General features: G+C 36.0%; 1 long non-coding RNA gene across 3 annotated transcripts; it reads left to right on the forward strand.

The window, feature by feature from the left end:
* The first annotated feature begins 218 nt into the window (after positions 1-218).
* LOC108501983 lies at positions 219-6,885 on the forward strand. 3 transcript variants are annotated; one of them, XR_001876319.1, is made up of 4 exons: positions 219-392; positions 917-980; positions 1,898-2,061; positions 5,691-5,820. It is a non-coding gene; the product is annotated as an uncharacterized LOC108501983 (long non-coding RNA). The 3 variants fall into 3 exon arrangements; XR_001876321.1 differs by lacking the exon at positions 1,898-2,061 and having other exon boundaries at positions 224-392; XR_001876320.1 differs by lacking the exons at positions 1,898-2,061; positions 5,691-5,820 and adding an exon at positions 6,793-6,885 and having other exon boundaries at positions 226-392.
* The last annotated feature ends 4,843 nt before the right edge of the window (positions 6,886-11,728 follow it).

Below are 11,728 nucleotides of genomic sequence, written 5' to 3' on the forward strand. Positions count from 1 at the left end.
GTGGTTCTATAATTTTATAGGATTACCCATCCAATCCCAGAACTATTTGCCCCCCAGGTCCTCCCCAAATCTGCCCCCTGGCACACCTCTCCGGAATTGAGGCAGGAGTCCCAAGACCCCTTTCTTCCTCATCTTCCTCTTCTTCATGGCACATACTGTCTTTGGAGCTTCTCTAAGGTTCTGGGCTTGAAGGTTACTTTGACTATGACAGTATCTTGTTGTTCAGGCCTGGGGTGTGTACGTTCTTAAACAGAATGTGTTTACTCTAGTCCTGCCTTGAAAGGAGCCTAAACAAGCCTCTGCCTATTTAACTTATTCTGGGCATGCTGGCTATTCATATATCAAACTAGCATTTCCACAGGCTTTCTAGGAGTCATTCCCATCTAGTCAGTGTAAGATAATTTGCCTTCTCTTTCTGACTCTAACAGCTGTCTTCCATAGCTCTGGCTTTGGGGTTGTTACTAGTCAAACCATATATATTTTTTTTTAAATGTCTTCTTAGTATAAGACTACTATTTATGATGCTTGCAGCTAGCAGTAAAAATCCAAACCCAGTAAAATGCTGGATGCAACAGATGTAGACAAAGCATGCACGAGGGACAAGATAGATGCGGCAATTGTGTTTTCATACCAAGTACAAAAAAGTGGGTCTGGGGCAGGAAATTAGATGAATACTGTAGGTCCCCACAACTGTAAGTAGAAGAATGTTCACAGGAAACAGCTTAGACTGATGCATTAAGTGCATCTTTGTACTGAGTTGGGAGGAAACTGATAACCAGTACTTATTGAATGTGACTAATTTTAATTACATTTATTGTATAAGGACTTATGTATTTCCAAAGAAAACATAAATTTAAAGGTAACTCTCTGTGTTTGCTAACTTGAGGACCTGAGGTGAGCCTTTTGTTTTGTGTAGATTGCATGGATACTTAATACACCACTCTGACCTAGCTACATTTCTTGCAACTGGATGGACAACAGTAAGTACTGAAGCAAAAGGGCGGGACTTCTTATGCTTAAGAATATGTAAAAACAAATTCAGAGCCCTGGCATTAGTTCCACTGACTACTAACAAGAAGTAAACGGAATTTTACACTGTCAGATAAGGTAAAATATGAAAAAATTATAATACTAACTAGGAGTATTTACAAAATAGTCAGGAAGACTTGGTGGTGCAGGAACTAGCTGCCTAAAAAGCTCTTGTTTATTTTGTTCCTTTCCAGTCTTTATTTTCATCTGCACAGAGGACAGGGGTGCAGAGGCCGTTTGTCTGTAAATGATGCTTTTATAAAATCACATGTGCTCCTGCTTATACTGAGTCTAGCAGAGAGATGTGCCCTAAGTGTAGAGTCCATCTGGGGATTTTGGAGGTTTGGTATCAGTCTCAGCAGGTGCTTCATTAGTTTTCAGTAGTGCTTGCTTGGTACTGTGTAGTTTGCTATACTGGCCATGGTACTGCCTGAGACTTGTTTTCTTTCTCGTCACTGCAGCACTGCCTGTGTACTCAGGTTCCAGGGCATGCAGCCTGCCCTTTATTTATAAAATGTGCTTCCTCCCACACTTGTCATACATGGCAGAACACTGTTTACAGTATTTCACCTGCCTTTATTTGTGAGCCTGATTATATTAAAGAGGTAATGAACAACTAGTATTGAAACAACTTGTCACAACAAAGGAAGTATTTGTGGGGTTTCTGTCTTTTTAATTTCCAAAAAATAAAAATATTTGATTGGAGGTAGAGTGTGGGGAGTATAATTCAAATGAAATACGTTTAGCTTTATGGGAGGGATTGAGATTGTGTTTTTTTACTTTGTGTTGGCCCACCAGAAACACTGATGTTTCAGAGATATTTGAAAAGAAAGCATGGCATTCCAAGCCAACGTGTAGCCTTTTACAGATCTATGCAAAGGAGATTTTTAAAGAAGCTAACGTAGAAGAGGATATTTCTTATAATTAATGTGAATCAGAAGTTGGCTATCCTAGCCAATCTATGGAGAAAAATTCTTCCATATGGCTGATTTGTAAGCTCCACATTTTAGAAGAGTAGCTGCAAAGATGGTGGTAAGTGATGACAAAAGTGCAGCTTGTCAGCTAAGTTGTAGGCTTGCAATATTATTCTCCCCTGCCCACCTCTCCTGAAGCTCAAGACCCTCTGAAGTGGAAGCCAAGAATATTGTCACCTTTTCCCTGTTCTGGAATAGACAATTGTCTGACACAGAAGCCTGAAAGATGAATGGAAGGCTGCTCTCAAAGAAGTAAAAGTAACACTATGAAACTCTCTGTTGCAGATCCACATCCACACCCTGTCCCATCCTCTTCTCATATCCATTTCCCCATCCTTGTGATATTATCCCAGAGAGATAGCATTTACAGACACAGAACTGATTTCTGATAACTTACAATTATTACGAGTGTTGTTTATAGAAGAAATTTTTTTACTTATAACAGGGACACAATTCTAGTTTGATGCTGAAGTAAAAAACATGAAAGGGAGGGCTTTAAGAGTTGAGGGAATTTTTTTAACAACAAAAAAATCCTTTGACTTTTCTTTGTAAGAAGTCCTATAGGCTGTGGCCACTTGCGACCAGGTCAGAGTAAACTGATTTATTTCTGCAGGAGAAAGAATAGCATAAAAGTAATGTCACAGGTAGATGTCAGAAGTTAGTACTTCTTTGGGAAAACCTACTAAGAAAAAATCACAGCCTGTCACAAGGAGCCCTATATATTATGGAATGTAAAGTAATATGATTTATTTTATGAATATTGATAACATTATGTATATTATATATGAGCCTTATATATAGTTTATTGCTCTGCAATTTTCATAGGAATCAGTATTAAAATTTGTGAAATATATTTATTTTCAAGGAGCTTTATTGGAAAATGTTGAATAACATACAATGAGAGGTAAACTAGCTAGACATCTCTCATATGTTTCTTGAAAATCTTGTTGAATTTTATCAGCAGTTTTAGACTTAATACTGTTATTGTTCACTTATATGCTTATGAAAATTTCCTTTAGGCAATGATTGAGCAGAGAGTAAGGAACAGAATCAATATAACTTTCATAATAGTAATTTCATAGAGTTGGTGTGCTTGGGTTAATACAGCATTCTGTATTGTTGTTATTTTTTGGTGTGGGTATTATAAATTGTGCTCTCTGTTTCTAAATGTGTAACAACTGGTAAAGCAGATGGGTTATTATGATAAAATCAGCAGGCATTAATCTAAGGTATCTTAAAAAATACTGTTATCAATGTGCAAAGGTCAATGCAGAAAACTTCCTACTGTTTGACTTGCTCAAACTTGAAAAATGGCAATGTTTCTGTTTCCTTTGATAACACAAATTATCCATTATGTATTTGAATTTGATATGAATTCATCAGGATTTAATATATATGGCAAGCTAAATAATCCAGATGTAAACTTTATTGCAGGAATTTTGAAAACTTCATTTTTAGACAAATTTGAATTCTGCCATCCTTGTGCATTTGAGGTTCTATTGATCTTGTGAAAAGTCACAAATAAAATGCAAAATACAGATCTGTAGTGTATTGTAAAGTACAGTTCATCAAGTGAAGATGACCAGCTTAATGTCAAACAACTCCCAACATGCTGATTGCTAAAATTAGATCTAGGAATTAATGCATTTAGAATGCTGTAATTCTAGGAGAGTATTCAGAAACAAATTTTTGAAAAAACTATATATATCTTCATATTACAAATAGTTCCTTTATCTAAGAATTGTCTTAAGGCGTTTAATAGTCACAATGAATCAAATTTGACTGTAGTGAAATTTTCAGGCTCTGCTTTTGGCAATGGCCAGTGTTCTGCATTGATCATGTGGGATTGGATGCTTGAAAAGTGCTCATGTTTTCATAAGGCTTATATAAAGCAAAGAGTATTTCTTTATTTCTGCCAGTTATATTACATCTAAACATGCTGTTAAATTGTACCCTAATTGTTTAAGTAACTGATGTGGCAGAGATGGTATGTGGTTTAAAGGCAGGCTGGGAAGTCATTAGGAGAAGAAAAAGAATCAGTCTACAACATGCACGTATAATGTACCATGGAAAAAAAAATAATTGTAGACTGTATTTTGAATATGATGTTAACCTTGAATAAATCATACCATTACTGGTTTCTCTTCCTTCTTACTTGAAGTAGCACTATGTGGCAATTATTGAGAATAGCTATTAGTCCTTGTCTTTTATCAGTGAGTCGATGGAGTTGTCGATGGAGATGAATAATGTATATTCAGAAAATTGAAGTATAACATAAACATGCTGGTGAATGATTCTTTAGAAAGACTTAACATTCTTGAGTTTATCTGCACAGGCATGGCAAACAATGATACATATAAGTTGAAATTCTTGCTGCCTGCCTGGGTTGTTTGCAAGTAGAAAACTCGTTTTTCCTTAGGAGGTTTCATGCTCTTGTTATTTCACTGGCAAAGGAACTGCGTTATGTTACTGTATATACGTAATTCATTTAAGGTTTTTCTCCTGCATTAAAGTTCTCTTACAGTCATGCTTAATTTTATCTGCATGTTGCATTCATTATAAGAGAGAAGTATAAACTTCTGTCTGACTCAATTGGTTGAGAAAAGATTAGTTTTTAACCTATTTATGGAATTCATTTCACTTAGATGAGTTGCTCACAAACTCCTATGTTTAAACAGAAACTTAATTGGTTTATAATTAGCTGTGCTTTTTAACTGCCTTACAGAGTTGACAGGGAATTGCTCTTTTGACTAAGCACTATCAGTATTACCTTGGAAAGCAGCTGCCTTGTTGATGCAGTGGGTGCCCGTGGTCGTTGTGCTGCTGTGGGATGCAGCTGGGTGTGCTGCATTCAGAGCTGTAGGTGACAGAGGAGCAGAGAATTTGTAACCTCAGGACAGCAGGTGGCACTTCATGCTGCGGTACCATTCCCTGAAATAACCTGTTCATTCTCGCAAGCTTTCATTTTGCTTTTCATTTTTATAGTCTAACCATGGAGATTTGAAAGCTAAGTCTGCATAGCTTAGGTATAGTTCAAGGCTTTGTATTACTTTAGAGAGAAAGCCAAGGGACAGCTGCAATTCAGCTTTCTTTGCCTCTGAGGGTAGGAGTAATACAGTTACTACTTTTTTGTTCTATGAAAAGTGAGTCTGTTTTTTCTTTCTGAACTATGTACTTGTCCTGAAGGTAAGGACTGCAGCCTTTTCAAAGTCTATCTCCTTTGAGCATACAAACCCCATGTAGCTGGTTAAAAAAGGGAATATTTACCTTTAAAGATTTAAAAAAAAAAAAGTAGTAGTACATTTGAGGATTATTGTTGTTTATGTACCTTTTTATTTAGTCTTTCAGCTATTCACTGCAGCCAAAACATTGAGAAAGGTATTTAAAAAGTCTAATAAAAGTGAAATCTGAATTTCTCTGGAAATTGCTTCTTTAATCAGATGAATACAAAGTCAGTAAATATTATGGAACTAAAACCATAGAAATTGAAAACTCTTTCATTTTACCCTTGTTTGATTTTCTGGATTAGTTCTTTTGTAGCATCTCGTTTGACGAGAGGAATTCAAGGGTGATAGGAATCCATATTTAGAATTTAGGTTTCGTTTAAAACAAGCAAAAATTTGTTTCACTTTTTCCTCATGAAGCCAGAATGGAATGGCAGAACAGTGTAGATTATTTCTTTTCTAGATATATGGATCCTATATGACAAGTAACAATAAGACAGCCTACTGATCCTCTCAAGTTGAAATTTTGTCTGTGTTTTATTTATGATGGAACAGGAACAAAAAATGGCAGCATTGGACAGAGAAAAGAAAACTCTAATAGTACTAGCAATAGTATGGGAGGTCAACAGAATCTGTGGAATAAGAGTGGATATAAACATACAAATGCAAATATAAAACACATCAGAGAAAATTAATGTCATTGGATTTTTAAAAAATAATTACCTTGTATTTACAGTGTAAATAATTGATATGTACAGACATGCACGCTGCTTAGAAATTACATATGCTTAGGCACTGAAATTCTCCATTTTCTGACTGGTTTTGGCCAGCAGTTGATCTTGAGATGCCCCCTTGGGAGAAAGTTTAATTCTAGCAGAATAAGACTTTTTGTAGTGTTTAATTTTTTAAAACTCAAAAGCTACAATGTTGACTTACACATACACCTAGTTTTAGCTCTAGATTCCAGCTTCACTCAGCTCTTCTCTGGGAGAGTGTTTCTGCTGCCCAAAAATGCATTTGAGGGACTCTGTCTGCTCTGGTGGCACTTCAGTGTAGACAGGTGGGTTTCTAAACTGACCCAATAACCACACCAGTGTCTTTCCAGCTACTTATCTCACCTGTAGGACAGCCAGCAGACATGGATTATTAAAACCAACAATTTTCTATGAGTTACCCTTAGTATGCTAATGTGTGGCCAGCACATTTTTATGTGTATTTGGCCGGCACTGGGTTCTACTCCAGAAACAGGGGAAACTGAAACAATAAGATTTGTACTAAAAGATGAGTAGAAAAAGAGATGAAAAATCCAGCCACTCCTAGTCTTGGCAAATGGAGAAGGGTAGAAATTGCATTAAAATAGTTGTGCCCCCATAATTAAAAGATTTAATCCTAATTTTTCAGTATTTTAAATCTTGGAATAGAGCCAAGTAAATTTAGAGAAAAATTTTAGTCAAGAGTAAGTTACAGTTTGAGGCTATTCTTTAACTTGCTAGTGAAAGTCACAAACTGATCTTACAGGAGAACCATGCTGATTATGATGTCAACAGCCTTTTCCTTTTTTCCAGGGTGTTCAATATGTACCTCTGGGGAAGGACTGTGAATGGAAGTGGTTGGGATTATGCATTTGTACCATGGATCTGAAGCAGGACATGAGATGAGATTTTGATGTTCTTTGGATGGACTTATTCATCCAAACACACTAGGTAGATCATAATAATAGATCACTATCATAATAGTAGAAGAGGAATTAGAAGTGTGTGTTGTTTTTCTTTTCTTTCTCTTTCTGCCAATGGCCAGCACAGGCCTCTCAAAGGCAGATTTATTGCCATTGCATGAAAACCACCTCACTCATTGTACAGGCTGTGTTTTGTCATTTCCAGTCTACCAGAAGAAAACACTTGCAAGGTGTGGTGGGGGAAAACAGTTTTCCCCCTGAAGCTATAAATGGGTTGAGATGTGGGAGGGGGCTGGAACTAGGGAATTGGATTTTAGGGCTCTCAAACCATGAGATACTGCCACACATCTGATATCGATGTTACTCATATGACTTTCCAATACATTGGAAAATGTATTTCTAAAATTTGTGTTTTCAGTAATATCAACTGATTACACAGTGTGATTGTGCATTGTATGGAAAAGGACTTTTGTACTGAATTTGTATTTCCTATCCACCTTTTCATTTCTATGACTAACTGATATTCTTGCATTCTAAACAGGGCAAATAGAAATTTCTGATAGATTTTCTGTGAAGAAATAATAGCTTTACATATTTTATCATGTTCCCTTATGTTCCCATTAGTGAAAAGAGTTAAAATTTTCATTTAAATAGTCAGTAACCTTTTAGTTTGCATTGTGTGTTCCTGGAAAACTCTCTTCTGCTCCATTAATTAGGAGACTAGGTGATGGCAGTCCAACTGAGGGTGAGACACTGCCTGCTATTATTGTATTATAACAATTCTGGATTTATTTTTTTTATCCCATTCTTCAGTAATCTTGTTAAATATTTCCTTTGCCTCCAATTACTGCTGCACACTGGGTGGAAATCTTAATTGACTAGAGTGCAATGACATTCATGTATACTTTTTAACCTGCAATCATTACTTTAAACCCTAAATGTGGTTAAAATATTTCATTGTTTCACCTCTACTGTTTGTTTTCATTGGTATAGATGTTCATTTGTCATTATGATTCACTGCAGGTTTTCAGATCTTCTGAAGGTTTTTCACACTGCCTTCTAATTCTATTCTACCTCATTACAAACTCAGCTGCCTTGATATTCCCCTTGCCACATTCTAAATCACTTGCACGTATATTAAAGAATATCAAACTTGGTACAGAAAGTAAAGGTATATCTTCATAAAGTTTTGATGCAAGAGGGAATATAATGCTGTTGAATCCTCTGATTTCATTAGCAATTTCTACCCAGTCATTGACTGATGATTTCTTTTGTCTTTTACCTCAAGACTACTTAGCCTTTCTAGTAGCCTTCTGTGGATCACCTGTCAAGGTTTTTCAGAACAAAAAAAACTTTATAGAACTTAGGGACACTAAGGGGCTGGTAACATATTGGTGATTTTGGTTTGGGTCTCCCCCTCTGTTTTTCACTTTTACTCCAGAGATATTAGTCAGTACAATCAGAAAACAAGGCAAGGCAAGGAAAGGCACATTTTTTTAAAAAAGAACTTTATATATCAATAAAACATGATGTAGGTTAGTAGGCACTGCAAACAAATGAGTTGTTTTGATGGATTTGTAAATGTACATTTAAAAATAAATGTGTGTATTGATTTTGCATATCATTGCATATCTAAATCTTCTTATGAGTATAATTTTGGAACTGAAAATATTTTTATACTGGGTGTATCTTCATCAAGAATTGTGCCTGCATTTATATTACATAAGAAAAAATCCCAGGTCAGCCAAATTTGTTTAGTCTGATTTCACATGCTTCTGGCAGTCTTCTAGGAGTATGGTAGCTAACTTCTCATGCTCCTTTTTGAAATTACAGTTGAGATCCTGGTACTAATGACATCAGCAAGAGTCAAGTTCTGTTGATTTCATTTGGGTCAATATTTCACTCTCTAAGCTTAAAAAGAGTAGGAGTTTCATATTATCAGTAAATTTGTCTTTTGTTATGAAGAAAAGAACATCAGTAGAGTAGATAAAGGGAGTATTACTAAGCCCTGAAGAAGAGGGAACAGTTAATAAAAAAATAAGTACAGAAGATAGCAAGAAAAGATTGAATGAATAAACACATTTCTGTGTAAGCATACATAGTTAGAATTGTTACCAGCATCTGAAATACAACAAACACAATGTACAGAGAAAGCTGAGAAGACATGAACAGATGATTTCATGGTACAAACCCTTCCAAAATATTTATTTTTGGGAAGTCTCATTAGGAGCTGCAGACTGAGTAAGATTGCCTGAACAGGAAAAGAGAGAATGTGTGGTCCTTAGCATGGCTTTTTCCCTCAATGTGGGGAATATCCTTATATGACACCTTCTGCCCCATCCCATGTTGTTTAAAGAAGGACTGTATTTATGTGATCTGAATCTTACATAAATCCATAAAAAATATTTTCTAATGGTAAGAAACCTTAGAAGTTCGTAAGTAAATTGCTGCATTTCTTCAAGGTGGCTGATTGCAATTTCTGTTAATCTTACCTTGACTTTCTTTTTGTACCAAGTGACAGAAATTATTGAAGACAATGACAGGAAGTTCATAATCTCATATGCTGTCATGAGTTTTTACAGAGTAATACAAATAATAAATAACTTTTTTCAAGAATTTTAAACTATAAAATAGAACTGATAAAATAAAGAATGACAAAAAGGAGCAAACAAGTGGGAAAATAGTAGAAGAGCAACATTACAAACTAAAATAGGCACACGTGATGAATATACCTTGGCACTGAGCAACTGCAAAGTTTTCTACACTGATAAATATGATTTATCTGTAGCATGATCTCAGTCTCTGTTTCCTTGCAATTGCCTAAAATACTGCACCAACATCACTTTTGCCTCATGTCTTTACAAATTCCTCGTTATTAACACAGCGAGGATTTGATTTTTCTTCTTCACTGGTGTTTATTTTGATTAAATTCACTTAGAAGTGAATTTTGCTCTTCTGGCTTTATTGATGAATACAGTTCCCAGTCTCCATCCTTATCCTGTGTGTATGTTTTCTTCAACAGGTTTTAGAAGAACTTTCTGATTAGTTCTCATGACTTTTAAAAATGAGACTAATTGACCTTACCTGCATAGTCACTACTTAAGTACAACTGGGAAATGATTCAGCTGAAGCCTGGAGAACACTTTTTCTTTTTTTTTTCTTTTTTTTTTTTTTCAGATTTGATTATAGCAGAATTTCAAATAAAGCTGCAAAGCACTTTCCTGGCCCTGAGGCTTTTCTCTTGCCTTCCTCCAGGTCATGTATTCTTTAAAACTAGAGGGTATTTTGCTGTGAATTGTTCCCATGACTCACAAGCTGCCTAAAAATTCAGTAGCACTATGATTTGGGGAAGAAAAAAGCAAGAGAATGATTTGCATGGGATTGTACTGACCTATATAATTAGTAGTGTCAGGAGAAACCCCTTTGAATTCCCTATTAAGTACATATCCCACAAAGGCAGGAAACCTAGTTAAGATTCATGGAGTTCTACATATGGAAATTATACCAGGTCTTCAAGAGAAGAGAGAATCCAGCTTTGATGATGATTGACTGGAAAGCAAACCTCTAGAAAATGAGGCTACCTAAAGCAGACATTCAAGTAAACCTCCTTGCCAATCTCTCTGTTACTCTGAGAATACTGGATCATATCAGAAAGGACCTGCATCCTGTTACCAACTGGCATGATAAAGACTCTCTAGGAGTGATGCAAAGATGTAGCAGTCAAACATAAAAAATTCTACATTTACTAAAAGGAAAAAATCTTGGGTGGTCATATTAGATCACATTCTGCTATGAGTGTGGTATGTGTTTCACTACAGAGAGAGGGGACATAGGCTTTAGTACTCCTGCAGCACAGCAGAAAAATAGTGGAAAAGCAGCCATGCGAAAAGGAAAGCCACAGCAAGCTGCATATTTCCACCCCACCAGAGACATACTGTGTGAAGCAGTGGGTGGAGGAAATCATCAGGGTGGTGGAACCAGGGAAAAAAACCCCAAAATAAAATCAGAAAGTAAAATATATGATGTGACCTCATCTAATGACATTGGTTCTAGAATGAAGAGTGATCTGGGATATAGGAACCTTATAAGACCAAAGTTGGATTCTTTCAAGTTTAATGTTGCTGAATGCACAGTGCTTTTCATTAAGGAAAGTGGACTGACAGAGAGTTTTTTGCCATTTGAAAGTGATAAGAAATATATTTGAAACATAAAGCATGCTCAACTACCTCCGCAGCAGCGGAAGCTGTGACAGAAGGTAGGCAAAAAAATAGATTTTTACGTTTATCTCCTTTCTTATTTTCCGTTACTGCCTCACTTATAGATTTGAAGGACTCCTATCTTGTAGTTTCTGAGATCAAAATGATTGTCTAATAAATGCATAGCCAAAGATGACACTATTTCATTAAACATTGAGCGGCTGTTTATTGGGACAGGGAGGACTTCTGGTTGTATCCTGGTGGACTGTCATTTGATGTACAGGTAAAACAATCGTCACCTTTATTTTTTTATAAGGAAGAGTAGAGGGAAGGGTGATGACTGGATTTATGCAGGTAATTAACAGAGTACTAAGGTGATGTGTCAGTGCCCATTCAAAGACACCAGAAGTTTTTATCACATTCTCCTTAACTTGATATATATGGTACTATTCAAGTACTTTCATTTTCTGACTGTAGAAATGGGGGAACTTTGCTAAGTCTTGATACAATGACAAAGAAGTGGTGACAATCAACACTTAAAACAATGGGCAGGAACCAAATGCCATGCTGTGGATGCTGTGAAACATCAATTTCTAGCTATGTTGATGTGGTGCTGTTTATCTGATGTCT

This window comes from Lepidothrix coronata, unplaced genomic scaffold, assembly GCF_001604755.1.
Source record: "Lepidothrix coronata isolate B3197 unplaced genomic scaffold, Lepidothrix_coronata-1.0 Scaffold4, whole genome shotgun sequence".
Taxonomy (NCBI): domain Eukaryota; kingdom Metazoa; phylum Chordata; class Aves; order Passeriformes; family Pipridae; genus Lepidothrix; species Lepidothrix coronata.